General features: G+C 39.3%; 1 protein-coding gene across 5 annotated transcripts in view; it reads right to left on the bottom strand.

Moving 5' to 3' along the window:
- DNAJC13 (DnaJ heat shock protein family (Hsp40) member C13) overlaps positions 1-20,108 on the bottom strand; it is a 123,435-nt gene extending 103,327 nt beyond the window's left edge. For 3 of the 5 annotated variants that reach the window (XM_059920339.1, XM_059920335.1, XM_059920336.1), the window contains exon 1: positions 19,826-19,971. The gene's annotated coding sequence lies outside the window, so the exon portion shown is untranslated. Of the gene's footprint in view, positions 1-438; positions 564-19,825; positions 19,972-20,067 lie in introns of those variants that run through there. The other 2 variants (XM_059920337.1, XM_059920338.1) reach the window with 2 other exon arrangements.
- Positions 20,109-20,753: the final 645 nt, after the last annotated feature.

The following is a 20,753-nucleotide window of genomic DNA, read 5'->3' on the forward strand; positions in this document are numbered from 1 at the left end:
CCGCTCGCCTCAACTAGAGAAAGCTACGCATAGCAACGAAGACCCAGTGCAGCCAAAAATAAATAAATTTATAAAAAACAAACAAAAATTATAAAAAAAAAAAAGACATCCTGCAATATTCAACACCACCAGTGAAACTTGAGGACATTACGCTAACTGAAATAAGCCAGTCACAGAAGGACAAATACTGCATCATTCCACTGACACGAGTTATCTATAATAGTCCAACTCACAGAAGCAGAAGGTAGAATGGTGGTTGCCAGGGACCGGGGTGAGGGGGGAAATGGGGAGTTGCTAATTAACGGGTATAAAGTTTCAGTTATGCAAGATGAGTAAGTTCTAGAGTCTGCTGTACAGCACTGTGCCTATAGTTAACAATAACGTATTGTACACTTAAAAATCTGTTAAGAGGGTAGATCTCATGTTAAGTGTTCTTACCCTCAAAAAATTAAATTTTTTTTTTCTTTTTGGCTGCCTTGGGTCTTCGTTGCTGCACGTGGGCTTTCTCTAGTTGTGGCGAGCAGGAGCTACTCTTCATTCTGGTGTGCAGGCTTCTCATTGCGGTGGCTTCTCTTGTTGTGGAGCATAGGCTCTAGGCACGCGGGCTCAGTAGTTGCAGCGCATGGGCTCTAGGGCGCGTGGGCTTCAGTAGTTGCGGCTCGCAGGCTCTACAGCTCAGGCTCAGTAGTTGCGGCACACGGGCTTGGCTGCTCCGTGGCAGGTGGGATCATCCTGAACCAGGGATCGAACCCATGTCCCCTGCACTGGCAGGCGGATTCTTAACCACTGTGCCACCAGGGAAGTCCCCAAAAATTAAATTTAAAAAATTTTAAAAGTATACCACTATCTGGCCTGTCAGAAAAAAAATACTGTATTCCTGATGCAGATTACAGTGCTAACAGAAAAATATAATGTAGGATTAAAGGATTCTCTGGACATCAATACAAGTTCCTATGGCCAAAATCAGCACACTTGATAATTACCTCTCATGTTTTAGGAAGCAACAAGTGATATTGCTATTCTGCATCCAATCCTGAATGACAGCAATCCAATAAAGGCTAAGGCTAGTAAAATGGAAGTGCTCTTTATGGAAGAAAATCACTCCTCTACCTGAAAAGCTCACCTTCAGCCATGTTATATTTAGGTAAGGGTACACTGGAGAGATAATGAAGGCAGGAAATACTTACCTAAGTAGCCAAGTCAACCCCAGAAATGATGGGATAATTCAAAGCTAATATTAGTGCCTGCACAGCCTCAAAATGGAAATTAGGATAACCCTTTTCTATTCTGAATCCTGAGTAAAGATTATCCTAAAATTGGGGAGAGTAGGTGACCCTAACCAAAAAATTATGACATGTCCTGAAATTATGCAACTTTTATTAAGTACTCATCATGTGTTAATGAAGACACCGGGCATTTACCACCCATTTATGTATCTCACTGTCCCCATAACAACACTAAGATACAGGAATGATGATCCCCATTTTATTGACAAGAAAACAGAATTAGAGAAATTAAATCACTTCTCTAAGGTCACAACAACTGGTAAGTGATTGGGCCAGGCTTTTGAACTCAACCTGCTTAACTCCACATTCTATATACTTAAGCTTAACTATAATACCTTCCTTCAAATTTAGAAAATCAAAATAAATTCATTCTGACCATGTAATTACAGATTTATCATTGATAGCACATTCCTAGATTAATTCAGAACTAGTTCCAGTTATTATCTTCACCTGGAAATATGATTAGGCACTTGTTGGAAACAACTTTGAAACCCACAATTTCAAGCAGTGCAACAAATTACCGTACTTAACACAGGGCAAAAGAAATAAAACAAAAAAGGTGTTGCCAATGCTGAAATACTCTACCATGTAAAAATAAATATTTTAAATGTTTCCATCTATAGATAAGCTTACATTGTTTTAAAAAAACAAAGTGTTCAAAACAAATACATGACAACAGAAATCTGCTACCAATATGTGGTTTCAGGATAATTTTTAAGGAGAATTCAACAGAATAATACTATTCTAACAAACAATGAGCTTTTAAAACCACCAGATTAATGAGATAGTTTGGGACCTACTTCCCAATGGTGTAATATTAATCTCTCCATTTTCAAGTAAATCTATTTTATATGCTCAATAAAACCTCAACCACTTTGCGATAAAGTCATTTCATCTAATGAAGGTAATTGATGTGGAAACTGCATTAACTCTTTCAGACCATGAGGATATTTCTAGACACACAGATAACTCACTAGTGGATAATGGTAATGCACAGATATTAGAAAAATGCAGAAAAAATAAGACAAGAATATTCTGTGCTTGACTATATCATTTAAAGTGAGAGTTGGAACAACTTCAAGAGAACCACTGGAAAATGAGTAAAAGCAAGTCTAGGGGTCCCCCAAGTGCCATGGTCAAGTGATAATTCAATCTAGGAAGACCCACTTGGAATACCTCCCTGTAGCACAGATAACTAGAGGTGCTACCGCACACACTAAACATTAACTAATGATGAGCACAAGAAGCTAGTGTTAGTAAGATACACGCTGAAGTGGTTTTAATAAGCTATCACCAAGATAAAAGTGGTGAATTTTAAAAATATTACTTATGGTCAAAGACAGACTAGTGATAACTGCCATTTACTGGCTGCATGACCTTGAACAAAAGTTTCCTAGCTTCTCAGAATCACAGTTTATCTATAAAATAGGGATGACAGTACCTGTCTCAAAGGGCCATGGTGAGGACCAAGTGAGATAATTGAATAAAGGGGTTAGTGTGATGTCTGGGTCAGAATAAGCACTCAAAAAGATACTTAATATTTTTGTTAGCAATCATAATTATTACTGTACTTTAAATATACTACCCCAGATATGCAATAGTTCTTTGGAGTATTATTATTTCATTTTCAAGATTTTCTACAGGCCCCTGTACTTTTTAAGGCATTATGGAGGGAAAGTTGTTATTAAATTACTTGATCCTAAGTCTTTTATCTATTAACTTCAGCCCTTGTACTATTCAGTGTATATCACCAGTATGTCACACAGAATTTCTACCTTCAAGAATAGTGTTCTATTGATTTAATCAGTATTCATAGTTTTTAATGTGCTCATTCAAAAATAACTATACCAATATATCATATTTCTTAAACTGGATGGAGTACATCAGGGTATTATCATTATTATTTTTATTCTTTACAATTTCTTTCCTAAAGTGTTTTTAAAAAGAAAAAATAAAAAAGCCAAGATAACCATGATAGATGACATTTTAAAAAATCATCTTAAGTCAACTATAAGCTTCTCTTTATTTCAACGTTCTTCCTACAAAATACTATTATTTTGCAAGTCAATCTTATTTACTACATTTAAAATATCTCCCTGGGGTCTGGGCAAGATGGCGGAAGACTAAGACATGGAGATCACCTTCCTTCCCACAGATACATTAGAAATACAGCTACACGTGGAACTGCTCCTACAGAACACCCACTGAACGCTGGCAGAAGACGTCAGACCTCCCAAAAGGCAAGAAACACCCCACGTACTTGGGTAGGGCAAAAGAAAAAAAAAGAAACAACAGAGACAAAAGAATAGGGACGTGACCTGCACCAGTGGGAGGGAGCTGTAAAGGAGGAAAGGTTTCCACACACTAGGAAGCCCCTTCGCAGGCGGAGACTGTGGGTGGCAGAGGGGGGAAGCTTCGGAGCCACGGAGGAGAGCACAGCCACAGGGGTGCAGAGGGCAAAGCGGAGAGATTCCCGCACAGAGGATCCGTGTCGAGCAGCGCTCACCAGCCCGAGAGGTTTGTCTGCTCACATGCCAGGGCAGGCGGGGGCTGGGAGCTGAGGCTCGGGCTTCGGTCGGATTGCAGGGAGAGGACTGGGGTTGGCGGCGTGAACACAGCCTGAAGGGGTTAGCGCACCACAGCTGGCCGGGAGGGAGTCCGGGAAAAAGTCTGGACCTGCCAAAGAGGCAACAGACTTTTTCTTGCCTCTTTGTTTCGCGGTGCGCAAGGAGAGGGGATTCAGAGCGCCGCCAAAAGAGCTCCAGGGCGTGAGCCCCGACTATCAGCGCGGACCCCAGAGGCAGGCATGAGACGCTAAGGCTGCTGCTGCCGCCACCAAGAAGCCTGTGTGCAAGCACAGGTCACTCTCCACACCGCCCCTCCCGGGAGCCTGTGCAGCCCGCCACTGCCAGGCTCCCGTGATCCAGGGACAACTTCCCCAGGAGAACACACGGCACACCTCAGGGTGCTGCAACGTCACTCTGGCCTCTGCCACCGCAGCCTCGCCTCGCATCCGTACCCCTCCCGCCCCCCGGCCTCAGTGAGCCAGAGCCCCCGAAGCAGCTGCTCCTTTAACCCTATCCTCTGTGAGCAAAGAACAGACACCCTCAGGCGACCCACATGCAGAGGCAGGTCCAAATCCAAAGCTGAACCCTGGGAGCTGTACGAACAAAGAAGAGAAAGGGAAATTTCTCTCAGCAGCCTCAGAAGCAGTGGATTAAAGCTCCACAAACAACTTGATGTACCTGCATCTGTTGAATACCTGAACAGACAACGAATCATCCCAAATTCAGGAGGTGGACTTCGGGAGCAGGATATATTAATTTTTCCCCTTTTCCTTTTTTTTCTGAGTGTATATGTGTATGTTTCTGGGTGAGATTTTGTCTGTATAGCTTTGCTTTCACCATTTGTCCTAGGGTTTGGTCCGTCCGTTTTTGGTTTGTTTTTTTTTTTTTTTTTACTTAAAAAATTTTTTTCTTAATAAATTTTTTCTTAATAATTTTTTCCTTATTTTTTATTTTAAAAAATTTAAACAATTAAAAAAAATTTTTCTTTTTATTTTAAAAAATTAAAGTTTTTTTCTTAATAAAATTTTTTCTAATAATTTTTTTATTTTTATTATAAAAATTAATAAATGTATTTTAAAAAATTTTTTAAATTTTTTTCTTAATAAAATTTTTCTTAATCATGTTTTTTCTTATTTTTTGTTATAATAGCTTTATTTTATTTTATTTTATCCTCTTTCTTTCTCTTTTTCTATTTTTTCTCCCTTTTATTCCGAGTTGTGTGGATGAAAGGCTCTTGGTGCTCCAGGCAGGCATCAGGGCTGTGCCTCTGAGGTGGGAGAGCCAACTTCAGGACACTGGTCCACAAGAAACCTCCCAGCTCCACGTAATACCAAACAGCAAAAATCTCTGAGAGATCTCCATCTCAACATCAAGACCCAGCTTCACTCAACGACCAGCAAGCTACAGTGCTGGACACCCTATGCCAAATAACTAGCAAGACAGGAACACAGCCCCATCCATTAGCAGAGAGGCTGCCTAAAATCATAATAAGGCCACAGACACCCCAAAACACACCACCAGACGTGGACCTGCCCACCAGAAAGACAAGATCCAGCCTCATCCACCAGAACACGGGCACTACTCCCCTCCACCAGGAAGCCTACACAACCCACTGAACCAACCTTAGCCACTGGGGACAGATACCAAAAACAACGGGAACTATGAACCTGCAGCCTGTGAAAAGGAGACCCCAAACACAGTAAGATAAGCAAAATGAGAAGACAGAAAAACACACAGCAGATGAAGGAGCAGGGTCAAAACACACCAGACCTAACAAATGAAGAAGAAATAGGCAGTCTACCTGAAAAAGAATTCAGAATAATGATAGTAAAGATGATTGAAAATCTTGGAAATAGAATAGCCAAAATGCAAGAAACATTTAACAAGGACGTAGAAGAACTAAAGAGGAACCAAGCAATGATGAAAAACACAATAAATGAAATTAAAAATACTCTAGAAGGGATCAATAGCAGAATAACTGAGGCAGACCGGGTATGTGACCTGGAAGATAAAATAGTGGAAATAACTACTGAAGAGCAGAATAAAGAAAAATGAATGAAAAGAACTGAGGACAGTCTCAGAGACCTCTGGCACAACATTAAACGCACCAACATTCGAATTATAGGGGTCCCAGAAGAAGAAGAGAAAAAGAAAGGGACTGAGAAAATATTTGAAGAGATTATAGTTGAAAACTTCCCTAATATGGGAAAGGAAATAGTTAATCAAGTCCTGGAAGCACAGAGAGTCCCATACAGGATAAATCCAAGGAGAAACATGCCAAGACACATACTAATCAAACAATCAAAAATTAAATATAAAGAAAACATATTAAAAGCAGCAAGGGAAAAACAACAAATAACACACAAGGGAATCCCCATAAGGTTAACAGCTGATCTTTCAGCAGAAACTCTGCAAGCCAGAAGGGAGTGGCAGGATATACTTAAAGTGATGAAGGAGAAAAACCTACAACCAAGGTTACTCTACCCAGCAAGGATCTCATTCAGATTTGATGGAGAAATTAAAACCTTTACAGAGAAGCAAAAGCTGAGAGAGTTCAGCACCACCAAACCAGCTTTACAACGAATGCTAAAGGAACTTCTCTGAGCAGGAAAACACCTACAAAAACAAACCCAAAACATTTAAGAAAATGGGAATAGGAACATACATATCGATAATTACCTTAAATGTAAATGGATTAAATGCTCCCACCAAAAGACACAGACTGGCTGAATGGATACAAAAACAAGACCCGTATATATGCTGTCTACAAGAGACCCACTTCAGACCTAGGGACACATACAGACTGAAAGTGAGGGGAAGGAAAAAGATATTCCATGCAAATGGAAATCAAAAGAAAGCTGGAGTGGCAATTCTCCTATCAGACAAAATAGACTTTAAAATAAAGACTATTACAAGAGACAAAGAAGGACACTCTATAAGGATCAAGGGATCGATCCAAGAAGAAGGTATAACAATTGTAAATATGTATGCACCCAACATAGGAGCACCTCAATACATAAGGCAAATACTAACAGCCATAAAAGGGGAAATTGACAGCAACACAATCATACTAGGGGACTGTAACACCCCACTTTCACCAATGGACAGATCATCCAAAATGAAAATAAATAAGGAAACACAAGCTTTAAATGATATATTAAACAAGATGGACTTAATTCACATTTATAGGACATTCCACCCAAAAACAACAGAATACACATTTTTCTCAAGTGCGCATGGAACATTCTCCAGGATAGATCATATCTTGGGTCACAAATCAAGCCTTGGTAAATTTAAGAAAATTGAAATCGTATCAAGTATCTTTTCCGACCACAACGCTATGAGACTAGATATCAATTACAGGAAAAGATCTGTAAAAAATACAAACACATGGAGGCTACACAATACACTACTTAATAACGAAGTGATCACTAAAGAAATCAAAGGGAAATCAAAAAATACCTAGAAACAAATGACAATGGAGACACGATGACCCAAAACCTATGAGATGCAGCAAAAGCAGTTCTAAGAGGGAAGTTTATAGCAATCCAAGCCTACATCAAGAAACAGGAAACAACTCGAATAAACAACCTAACCTTGCACCTAAAGCAATTAGAGAAAGAAGAACAAAAAAACCCCAAAGCTAGCAGAAGGAAAGAAATCATAAAGATCAGATCAGAAATAAATGAAAAAGAAATGAAGGAGACAATAGCAAAGATCAATAAAACTAAAAGCTGGTTCTTTGAGAAGATAAACAAAATTGATAAACCATTAGCCAGACTCATCAAGAGAAAAAGGGAGAAGACTCAAATCAGTAGAATCAGAAATGAAAAGGGAGAAATAACAACTGACACTGCAGAAATACAAAGGATCATGAGAGATTACTACAAGCAACTCTATGCCAATAAAATGGACAATGTGGAAGAAATGGACATATTCTTAGAAATGCACAACCTGCCGAGACTGAACCAGGAAGAAATAGAAAGTATGAACAGACCAATCACAAGCACTGAAATTGAAAATGTGATTAAAAATCTTCCAACAAACAAAAGCCCAGGACCAGATGGCTTCACAGGCGAACTCTATCAAACATTTAGAGAAGAGCTAACACCTATCCTTCTCAAACTCTTCCAAAATATTGCAGAGGGAGGAACACTCTCCAACTCCTTCTATGAGGCCACCATCACCCTGATAACAAAAGCAGACAAAGATGCCACAAAGAAAGAAAACTACAGGCCAATATCACTGATGAGCACAGATGCAAAAATCCTCAACAAAATACTAGCAAACAGAATCCAACAGCACATTAAAAGGATTATACACCATGATCAAGTGGGGTTTATTCCAGGAATGCAAGGATTCTTCAATATATGCAAATCAATCAACGTGATACATCATATTAAAAAATTGAAGGAGAAAAACCATATGATCATCTCAATAGATGCAGAGAAAGCTTTCGACAAAATTCAACATCCATTTATGATAAAAGCCCTGTAGAAAGTAGGCATAGAGGGAACTTTCCTCAACATAATAAAGGCCATATATGACAAACCCACAGCCAACATTGTCCTCAATGGTGAAAAACTGAAACCGTTTCCACTAAGATCAGGAACAAGACAAGGTTGCCCACTCTCACCACTATTATTCAACATAGTTCTGGAAGTGTTAGCCACAGCAATCACAGAAGAAAAAGAAATAAAAGGAATCCAAATAGGAAAAGAAGAAGTAAAACTGTCACTGTTTGCAGATGACATGATCCTATACATAAAGAATCCTAAAGATGCTACCAGAAAACTACTAGAACTAATCAATGAATTTGGTAAAGTAGCAGGATACAAAATTAATGCACAGAAATCTCTTGCATTCCTATACACTAATGATGAAAAATCTGAAAGTGAAATTAAGAAAACACTCCTGTTTACCATTGCAACAAAAAGAATAAAATATCTAGGAATAAACCTACCTAAGGAGACAAAAGAGCTGTATGCAGAAAACTATAAGACACTGATGAAAGAAATTAAAGATGATACAAATAGATGGAGAGATATACCATGTTCTTGGATTGGAAGAATCAACATTGTGAAAATGACTCTACTACCCAAAGCAATCTACAGATTCAATGCAATCCCTATCAAACTACTACTGGCATTTTTCACAGAACTAGAACAAAAAATTTCACAATTTGTATGGAAACACAAAAGACCCCTAATAGCCAAAGCAATCTTGAGAACAAAAAATGGAGCTGGAGGAATCAGGCTCCCTGACTTCAGACTATATTACAAAGCTATAGTAATCAAGACAGTTTGGTACTGGCACAAAAACAGAAACATAGATCAATGGAACAGGATAGAAAGCCCAGAGATAAACCCACGCACATATGGTCACCTTATCTTTGATAAAGGAGGCAGGCATATACACTGGAGAAAGGACAGCCTCTTCAATAAGTGGTGCTGGGAAAACTGGACAGGTACATGTAAAAGTATGAAATTAGAACACTCCCTAACACCATACACAAAAATAAACTCAAAATGGATTAAAGACCTGAATGTAAGGCCAGACACTATCAAACTCTTAGAGGAAAACATAGGCAGAATGCTGTATGACATAAATCACAGCAGGATCCTTTTTGACCCAACTCCTAGAGAAATGGAAATAAAAACACAAATAAACAAATGGGACCTAATGAAACTTAAAAGCTTTTGCACAGCAAAGGAAACCATAAACAAGACCAAAAGACAACCCTCAGAATGGGAGAAAATATTTGCAAATGAAGCAACTGACAAGGGATTAATCTCCAAGATTTACAAGCAGCTCATGCAGCTCAATAACAAAAAAACAAAAAACCCAATCCAAAAATGGGCAGAAGACCTAAATAGACATTTCTCCAAAGAAGACATACAGATTGCCAACAAACACATGAAAGAATGCTCAACATCATTAATCATTAGAGAAATGCAAATCAAGACTACAATGAGGTATCATCTCACACCAGTCAGAATGGCCATCATCAAAAAACCTGGAAACAATAAATGCTGGAGAGGGTGTGGAGAAAATGGAACACTCTTGCACTGTTGGTGGGAATGTAAATTGATACAGCCACTATGGAGAAGAGTATGGAGGTTCCTTGAAAAACTAAAAATAGAACTACCATACGACCCAGCAATCCCACTACTGGGCATATACCCTGAGAAAACCACAATTCAAAAAGAGTCATGTACCAAAATGTTCCCTGCAGCTCTATTTACAATAGCCAGGACATGGAAGCAACCTAAGTGTCCATCATTGGATGAATGGATAAAGAAGATGTGGCACATATATACAATGGAATGTTACTCAGCCATAAAAAGAAACGAAATGGAGGTATTTGTAGTGAGGTGGATGGAATTAGAGTCTGTCATACAGAGTGAAGTAAGTCAGAAAGAGAAACACAAATACAGTATGCTAACACATATATATGGAATCTACGGGAAATAAAAAGAAAAAAAGGTCATGAAGAACCTAGTGGCAAGATGGGAATAAAGACACAGACCTACTAGAGAATGGACTTGAGGATATGGGGAGGGGGAGGGGTAAGATGTGACAGGGTGAGAGAGTGGCATGGACATATATACACTACCAAATGTAAAATAGATAGCTAGTGGGATGCAGCCGCATAGCACAGGGAGATCAGCTCGATACTTTGTGATCACCTAGAGGGGTGGGATAGCGAGGGTGGGAGGGAGGGAGACGCAAGAGGGAAGAGATATGGGAACATATGTATATGTATAACTGATTCACTTTGTTATAAAGCAGAAACTAACACACCATTGTAAAGCAATTATACTCTAATAAAGACGTTAAAAAAAATTAAATAAATAAATAAATAAAATAAAATATCTCCCACTTAGGCATTTGGAATTTCAGCTCTTAGAAATGCTTCTTTACCTGAAACCAACCTAATGTTTTTAAATTTATGTTTGATGCCTATAAGTTATAGCTTATGAAACTGTTGGGAAAAAAGTTTCCATAAAACTCCATAAAAATAATTTACTCCCCATTCAATTATCTCCTCTGTACAGTTCTTAAATAAGCTCTAAAAGTGGTTCTAGAACTGTTGCTTATAGGCAAAAACTCATAAGCAACCATAATTCCCATTAACAGTGATGAAACATCTGCAGAATTTTTAGCATCAAGCATAATAGCATAAGTCATTTATAGGCATATTCCATAAAAAATAACAAATTGTCCAGGTAAAAAAGTGTAAAAATTGTTGGATGAGATCTTGGTAGCAGCTGTATCATCAGCATTTGCCATCCTGCCAGTTGCTAAGGTGCTATTCAAATTAGCAAGAATTTATCTGTTCAAACTAATTACCGCTTAAATTTCATCTCCTTCCCTGCAGGACTGTCCCACTTCAAATTCTCAAAGACCTTTTTGATGAGAAAAACTCAAGTTTACACGCCCTTTGTAACTAAATCACATTGAAAGTATCTCTAATTTTTTTTTAGTTTTATTTATTTTTGGCTGCGTTGGGTCTTTGCTGCTGTGCAGGGGCTTTTCTCTAGTTGCGGCGAGCTGGGGCTACTCTTCATTGTGGCACGCAGGCTCCTCATTGCGGTGGCTTCTCTTGTTGCAGAGCACGGGCTCTAGGCGCGCAGGCTCAGTAGTTGCAGCACGCGGGCTCTAGGGCATGCAGGCTCAGTAGTTGTGGCACATGGGCTTAGCTGCTCCGCGGCATGTGGGATCTTCCCAGACCAGGGATCGAACCCATGTACCCTGCATTGGCAGGCAGATTCTTAACCACTGTACCACCAGGGAAGTCCCTGTAATTTTGCTTCACTTAAACTCTAAAGTTGGCTTCACTTATTCTTATTCTATATCCTAATATTACACCACCAAGAGAGCTTTTCTGCAACTTCTCAGTTTGTTCTTCTTTTGAGAGAACTGTACTAAGGGTTAAAAAGTCAAATTCAAGTTAACAGGGATTTTGGCTAGAATCACCTTTTTCAATGAGCTCCCTTGCTTCATGCTTTCAAATAACACTTAACATTCTCACATTCTTTAATTTATTACTGGCAGCAAAACTGACAATCCATTTAAGATCATTAATGGATAAAATGAGAACAATCTTTTGGACGGTATGATTTTGACAAAAAATTGCAGGATTTGAGAGTCCAATGAGAGGAGACTACATCAAAATGACACTAAGAACAAAAAGCAGAATGAAGGGACTCAACACCACAAGCACCCAAGCAGATTTCAGCCAGGCTATAAGAAAAAGAATTTGCACACATAGCAAAATTAAGTCTATGTGCATGGCTTGTGTTAAGTAAAAACTCAAACAGAGCACTTATTTAGCCAGGGATGAATGAGTATGCTCAGAAAAATAATACACTAGTGAATGAATGAAGGAATTGGCTTTAATCAAGGCTACTTGCCTTCAAAGCATACATTTTGCATGACCAACTGGAAATGATTTTTACACAAATATGACAACTTCCAGAGAGCAGATAAGATACTAACTTTCCAGCTTGAGTCTATAAAATGAAAGAATGAACTCTTTCATCATTAACTCTGCTCTCAAATAATGAATTAAAAACATGAGGTTGTCTTGAAATGCATCAAAAAATAAGGTGAATAGAAAGATGGATAGATACGCGATAAATCAAGTATATAGCAAGATATTAATGTGAAAACCTTGGAGGTGAATATATGGGTGCCTAATGTAAATCTCTTTCAACTTGGCTATAGGTGAAAACTTTTAAGTTGGGGGAAAACTACATTTGCCTTTATTTTCTGACCAAACTCTCCTACAAAAGAAACACTGTTTCTCTGCTACATTGTAAAACTACACCTGAAAATATGGTAGACATTCACGATAGAAACTAATTTATGAACTTAATACTTCCTCATACATCTATATCTTACTGAAAATGCAGGGGGAAGGAGAACAACTGCTAAGGCAAAGGCTAATCCTTAGTAATGACGGAAGAGAGAATCCCTTATTACTGGCTTCTTAAAGACCTAGTTTTATTTGTAACTGGATTCAAAACCTAAGTGAATTATATCACTAGGTTAGTTCAGTTTCAAATAAAAGATAAAAAATATAAATGGTTAACAGAACATTAATTTTTACCCACATTAAAAAGCTACAACTAGACTATCTTAGAATGTGCTGTGTATGAAAGAAAACTGATATGAACCTTAATCCTCTTTTTTAATTTTTAATTTTCATGTTTTAATATATAACTCAAGTATAGGCAAAAGCATTTCCTTCTAAATAAACAACAAATCAGTAATGTGTAATGTGTATGACACCTACCATACAGGGATCTTTAAACAGCTATAAAATAGATCACAAAGTAAGGTTTTAGTACACTCTATCTTAGCTTTCTTAACTTGCTGAAGAACCTGATAACTCCAGAAATAAATGTGGTAAGAAAGCCAGTGGTAACACCAAATTTCAGCTGACAATCACATCTCCAAATAATCGCCCAGGAGTTACAATATTGAAACCTCTGAACTGTCTGCCACATTAACATAAACTTTCAAATACTTCTGCCACCATAGGGCAAAATAATCTAAGTTCCCCTCATTCTCTTTAAAAAAATCCATTCCTCTCCAATTAGAAACTGAATATATATGCATGAAATAAAAGGGCAAGAGAAATTCAAAAGCAACCCCTAAATCTGAAGAAACACTTAATATGATCTCAATGGGTGGAGAAGCAAGCATACATACCATAGCAGTTAATTTTGCTGGCCTTTTCTCTTCAATGTAAATCAGATATTGAAAAAGATACCTATCTCTTCATATTTTAGATTCAATCTGAGGGAATAATTCTTATTTCTCACAAAATAGACCTCTATCTGTTGTAAAAAAAAAAAAAAAAATTAATGTTTTTGCCAGGAAAGATGCATGGTTATGACTCTTCCCTTTCCAAAACTTAAAAATGCCTTAAAATATTCACCTGGAGAAAAACAAACAAAAAACCAACTAAGAAATGTGTTCACTTAAGCAATTCTGTGAAATCAGTGGTACTGATCACTTACACATTTTTAGTTTGCACACATTCTTAAAACTTTCTAGACACAATTTCTATTTCATTTTATCTTTGAAGCTAACTTGGCTTATGCAAGAACAAAATGTACTAGTTCAATAAACTGTTCGTCAGCTCACCAACAGGCACTTAATAACCTTGCTCTAATATGCTAAATAGACCCTAATGGTAAAAAATGCCACGTTTTAACTTGTTTTTCTTAACAATATAGTAAACGCATAATGGGGGACTAAATTTCCTAAGCATATAACAAATATAACTTGAAGAAAGTTTTACAGTAAGCATCTTAATACCCAAACCCTGTGCTCTTTATACTAGTAAAAGACAAAGAGTTTAAGTGGCTGCAATTTCCCTTTCTTTCACCCAATACAAATAGCAACAACACGCAGGCTTCTAGTTTGGCCCTTTCCGAAAAATCCCTATTATTCCTAACTCTGCCATAGTGCTTCACAGTTTACAGAACACTCCCAAATCTACCAGTTATTTAAAAAAAAAAAAAAAAAAAAGGAAAATTCTACTTTTAAAATTAAACCCAGTCCTATTAGTTTGGGGAAAGAAATGGCTTATCTACTCTAAGATTTGATAAACATCCAAAATATATTCTGTACAAGTCTGAGGGAGAGAGAAACCCCACAGCACTAGTAAAAGAATTTAAGGGCTTCCCTGGTGGCACAGTGGTTAAGAATCCACCTGCCAATGCAGGGGACACGGGTTTGAGCCCTGGTCCGGGAAGATCCCACATGCCGTGGAACAACTAAGCCCGTGCGCCACAACTACTGAAGCCCACGCACCTAGAGCCCATGCTCTGCCACAAGAGAAGCCACCGCAATGAGAAGCCCGCTCACCGCAAAGAAGAGCAGCCCCCACTCGCCACAACTAGAGAAAGCCCGCACGCAGCAACGAAAACCCAACGCAGCCAAAAATAAATAAATAAAATGAATTTTAAAAAAAAAAAGAATTTAAATTTTAATATAATTAGTACAGAATTTATTACACATTAGAGAAAGCCTCCTACAATCATAACCTTATCAATCCTTCCATTATGTTTCACAACCATACTTGGCAAAATCAGAACATTAAAATAATTTAGATTGCTTTACAGATTTTGTTTTCAATTTGTTCATCAAAAGGTCAAATTCTTATTGATCAATTGCAAAAATGATATTACCAATTACCAATATTACCATATTTAGCATGTGCTAAATATGTGAACACTGCTTAAGCAGTGTGGCCTACTTCTAAGGGCAACTTAAGTTCTGAAACTATAAAAACCCCACTGATTTCAGACTTTATTTTAGAAATCACTCTTCCTCTTAAGTAGTCCATAAAAGTACAAGTAAAACTCAAATATGTAGGCTGCTGAATAAACTTAAGAGCATCTGAAAAGAACTACTAGCAAATTATGCTCAGCTTTATTGACTGAACCATACTTAAATGTAACTTTGCACAGGTAACTGTGTCTTAAGTTTGCAAAAATGATCACAATCATGTTGGCTTAAGTTACTTGCTACAAAGATATCCCCTAAATCAGTGATTCTCAAAGGAGTTCCCAGAACTAAGAATCACACCATATGACAAGAGACGTTACTGACTGATATGTGATAAGCATGTGTGAACACTGCTGAAGCAGAAAAACGTGCTGAAAACACTGATTAAAATTCTGAATTAAAGTAATGGTTGTGGTGGGGGGGGATGCTGATCCTTGAGACACTATGATTAGAAACTACTAGGATTTAGTGGATGGGGCTAGATATCCCTCAATGTATAAGACAGTCCCATAGATTGAAGAATTGTCCTCAAGTGACTTTCAAATATCCAAGTGGTCATTCACATAGATAAAAGCCTATTTATAGTTAACCCCAGAATTTAGTTTTATGTTAAAATACAAATCACAAAGTATGTTTTGCAGTTTAATATGCACATAATTTTCCAGGAATGCATATATCATATAAACTGAGAGATTATACTTTGAATTCTCATGGCTTTTCAGAGTATCTATATTTTGTCTTCATTTTTTATATCTTACTGTTTTTTCTTTCAGTACTTTAAAGTTGTCACTCAGTTGTCTTCTTGCTTGCATGGTTTCTCTGCTGTAACTCTTACCTTTGTTCCTCTGTAATGCTTCTCTTTGGCTACTTTCAAGAGTTTCTCTTTGTCCTTTGTTTACATCAGCTTGAATTTGTTATGTCTAGGTGTGTTTTGTGTGGGTTTTTTAAGGGGCAGGTATTTATCCTGCTTGGTGTTCTCTAAGCTTCTTGCACCTGTGGTTTGATGTCTGACATTAATTTGGGGAAATTTTCTATTATTTCCTCAAATATTTCAATATTTCTTCTGCTCTGTTCTCTTCTGGGATTCCAACTATGCATATATTTATAATAAATGTTTGATATTATCCCCAAGATCTTGTTCTTTTTTTTGAACTCTTTTTTTGTTTCAGTTGGATAATTTCTGACATCTACAAGTTCACTGATTCCTTCCTTGGTTGTGTCAAATCTATTGATGAGCCCAAAGGCACTCTGCAGCTCTTTACTATGTAATGAAACTTCCAACATTTCCTTTTGATTCTTTCTTATAGTTTCTGTCTCTCAGCTGAAATTACCCACCTGATCTTGTACATTGTCCACTTTTTGTTCATACCTTTAACATACTAATTATAGTCATTTTAAATTCCTTACCAGATAGTAGCATCTGTATTAATCAATGAGTATTTCTGATGATTGCTCTTTCTCTTGGGAATTTTTTTTTGCCTTTTGTATGACTTGTTGAATTTTTTGTTGAAAGCTGGACATGTATAAGACAGTAGAGATAGAGGTAAATAATTTTTGTGACAGGAAATGGGCACACCTTTTCTTTGCTAGGTCTTTAGTGCTGGGTGTTAGGAGTTGGGCTGGGTTCATGATTTTGCTGTTGCTACGGTTATCCTCAGTGTACCACAGGCTTCGAATATCTACAGAATAGCTTGTGCCTATGGTGGGGGATGGTTTACTAAAGCAATGTCTATTTGATTCTTTGCCCTGAGCCTCTTTGCATAATCTTGTTCTTCACCTTGTAGTATTTTGCAGTTGCTTATTATTCACAGCTTCTTAGCTTGATGGCAGTGAGTTGGGGGTACAGTCTCTGTTGTTCTGATTAAGGTTTACTCTTAGACATACACTGTGTCTCTGGATCACAGGATCTTCCTGTTTCCCCAGGCTGCAGTTTTGGGCTCAGTGCCCCTCCCCCAAGAAAAGATTCTTTCCCCCTAGTTTTGTCTTCCCCCAGCTCAATGAATGCTCACCAACAGGGCCTGCTAGCAAAGATGCTCTTCCCTCCACAGATTAAGGCTTTTGTTCCATAGAAGAGACAGAGGGGAAGACTCAGAGCACAGTTTTCTTGCCCCTCCAGAAAGTTCTGCTGCTCTTCTCCTCTAGGTCAGCACCACAGCAGACACTCCCCAGAGCTCAACCCAGTCTTTTCTAGGAGTACCCAGTGAGGTTTGTAGGTAAAGAGATTGGAAGAAGGTGCATCCAGGCTTCCTTTTCTTGTCAGCTATTCTAGCTGAACACTTCTTAACAGTGTCCAGCTGTGTCTACTGAAGGTGAATGTGAGTTCATACATACTCTTTCTCTCCTTAAACTTTGGGCCAGTGGTCTGCTCTGTGGCCTCAGCTATTTAATAGGTTTCAAAAAAAAAAAAAAAGTCATGAATTTGAAGTTAGTCCAGTTCTTTTTTGTTCTAACAGTGGAAGCAAAGCTTCTTTTTGTCCCAGGGCCAAAGCCAGAAGGTGGTTATATTATTTATAAACTATTATTTCAGGATAGTAAAGGGGCTGTTACTAATTATTTGAAATAAAAAGTTGGCCTTTATTGGGTTTGATAAAGTTGAGAAACACTGACTTAAAGGATCTCTTTCAAAACAACTCCCCTTTAACCACTAATAAGTATTACAGTTAACATTTAGGCCTAAAACTACAGTATTAGTAGCAACAAAATTTTTGCTAGTTTATCTGCTTAGCCTTGCTTCTATTTACCAATTTTAAGTACTTCAATCGGAGAAAAAGGGGAAAGGTATGTGCGAAGGAAACCTCAGATTCACCTGTGTAAATAGAACTGGTTGAGAAATGGAGCCAAATTGGTTAAAACATTTTATTTCAAGCAGAATTTAACAGCTACTGAGAACCTGACTCCACTACCAACCTTTTTACAAATTCAGTAATAAAGCTAGTATTGTTTCCGTCCACCTAAGCAACCACCTTCCATTTATTTGTGGATAAAGTTAATTCTTACAAATAAGAATTTATGCTTTCCATAATTCCATAACTTTTCCTCTCATACCATTCATATATTTTAGACTATTTACTACTGCCACTTTAGAAAAACAGGAATATCCATTACCTCCCAGTGGAATACAAATTGTGGTATTTTCCATGAACTGAACTACAGCTTTACATTCCTATCTCTTAACCTTCTGACTCCTCTTTTCCTCCCTTAATATGTTTTACTTCCTGTTTTCAAACAAGGAGTATAATGTAATATTTTTAAACAAGTATGGACTTATGTTCCATTGTGATATTAACCGCAAAAGCCAAGTTTGAGATATAGCTGCTTAAACTGTTTCACATTACATTTAAAATGTTAACAAGATTTTACGTTTTAAGTCAAACAATAAAGCACTTTCTAAAGAATAGTGAAATCAAGCCTTTTGGAGATACCCAATTACTGACAAGTAATTCTGTAAATGTCCTTTTTTTTTTTTTTAAAGGCAAGTTCTGTTTCATATTCCCATAAACTCACAGAGTACTGGTAACATAACTACAAAACCTGACAACCGTGAGTAATTTCCTTAAACTCTGCAGACAGTACTTTCAAACCTAGAAATCTACCAGATCCATCAAGCAAGAAAGAAAACACAGTAAGACAATCCTCGGGACAGGTCCTGAAGAAATATTCTGAAATTTAACTTTTTACCCAAGACACTATATTCCAAGACGCTCAAAATAACCCTACAGTATAAAGTCCTTCACAGTGAGGCAACAGCATCAGGTAGAGAGGCCCTGAGAGAAATCAAGGTCGGGTCAAAAGGAAAAGCAGAGAGGGGAATTGAGAAATCATTACTTCAGGAAACCATTACCACATCTGGGGAAGATTTCTAATTTTCTCCCCTAAGCAAATGATAAAGGTAACAATCTCAAGACAAGAGTGGTTAACTTAACATCCTACAGTAAGGAGACAATTTAAGGGAATACACTCTTCTTAAGTGCACTAAGTCAAATCCGCGTTTAACAGCCACTTCACTGAGCGTTTAAGTCCTATTTCATCCACTCCAAAGGCCGCATTCAGAGGCAAAATCACAGCAGCGAAGGAAAGGCCCCTGTGAATAAGCTACCTTGCAAAAAGGAAAAGCTGTGGACGAAAACTTCATTTTGGATAAGGGAGGGACTGGAGAAGAAACCACACGGGTGCTCCCCAGTTCCTAACAAAACGAAACAAAGCTAAGCAAATAAAGTCTATGCAGGGCATGGGAGGAAGGAGGGTCGCCCACCCAAGGAAACAAGAGTTCCCGGCCTCCAGCGGGAAGACTGCTCAGACTAGGAAGCTGGAAGGGAATCCCGAGGGCGGAGCCCAGAGAGGAATAAGGGCTGTGTAGGGTAAGGATGTGCAGAGTGGAGTGGGGGACCGTGGTGGGTAGAAAACCAGAAAACAAGGCGAAAAGAGGGGTGGGGCTGAACAAGGCAGGGCCCTGGGCGACTGTCACTCAGAGCCGCGGGGGGCGGGCGGGGTCGGAGGACAGGAACCAGACCAGCAATCTGGGGGGAGGGTAATCTGCTTTCCTTAACTGAAGGAAGTTGCGACCCAGACACCACCCCTCCTTCTCCCTGCTGTTGGTCCCCCAAGTCCCCGCGGCGTGGCGAGGGGGTAAAGCAGAGCCAGAGTCCGGTGCCCGTAGTGATTTACCTTCGCGGGAGGCTGGAGAGGCTCCAGCCCGAGCTCCTCCCGCCGCCGGCTCAACGTCCAGAGTGGGATGAGGCGCCCTCCGGCCTCCTCCCCCTCACCACTTCCCCTTTCCCCCGCGGGGGCCCTGTAGCTCCGCTCCCGCGGGGTCCTGATGCCGCGGCGGCGCTGCCTCCCCTCCCCCTCCGACCCCTCCGACCCCTGCGCCCCCTCCGCCTCCTCCCTCTGCCTTCTCAGAGGCTCACTCTGGAGGCCGCCATCTTCGCTCAGGCTTTGAGCGACCGCGTTCCAATACGCCTGCGTCGCCCCCGCCCAGACTGTCACAAGACCCGGTCAGCTGATTTCAATTCTTCCGCTTTCTGCCCCGCCCTCTCGCATCCAGCCCTCCGCGTCTTATTCGCCCACTTTCCGTGAAATTCCGCGTTCCGCCGGCTACTCCGCCGGCTGGTCAGCCCGCCCTCCTCCCTGAATGCAGTTAGACATGCGCAGAAGGTCGAGGCCGGCAGTGGGATTTGGAGTCCATGCAGCGTGTGAAGGGAACCCGCCTGTCAGCGTGTGGCTGAGTCCCGCCAGTGGTCGTCACGCGGCACGGGTTTTGCACTCCTAATCTCTTGAGGTCTTGTTTTAAAGCATTTACCCAGTCTTGACTTCAAATGCCATGGAGTATCCGCGAGGCAGTCTATACCCGGTTTGGTGGATCGCGAGCCGGCAGTTTCACTTGCTGTTGAGACTCCCAGAAGACAGCTGCAAAAGATTTAAACATCGGTTGGTTTGGGAAGTCACGGAGACCAAAGCTTCGGAAATACCGACAGCCTTTTGCTGGTGGGAGTGCCAGAATAGTAATACTGATAGCTCCCTTTTATTGCTGATCACGGGTTTACTTAGTTAATCCTCAACTCTGTGAAGTAGGAATTATCTTTGTTTTGCAGAT

The sequence above is a fragment of the Balaenoptera ricei genome, chromosome 4, assembly GCF_028023285.1.
Source record: "Balaenoptera ricei isolate mBalRic1 chromosome 4, mBalRic1.hap2, whole genome shotgun sequence".
Classification (NCBI taxonomy): Eukaryota; Metazoa; Chordata; class Mammalia; order Artiodactyla; family Balaenopteridae; genus Balaenoptera; species Balaenoptera ricei.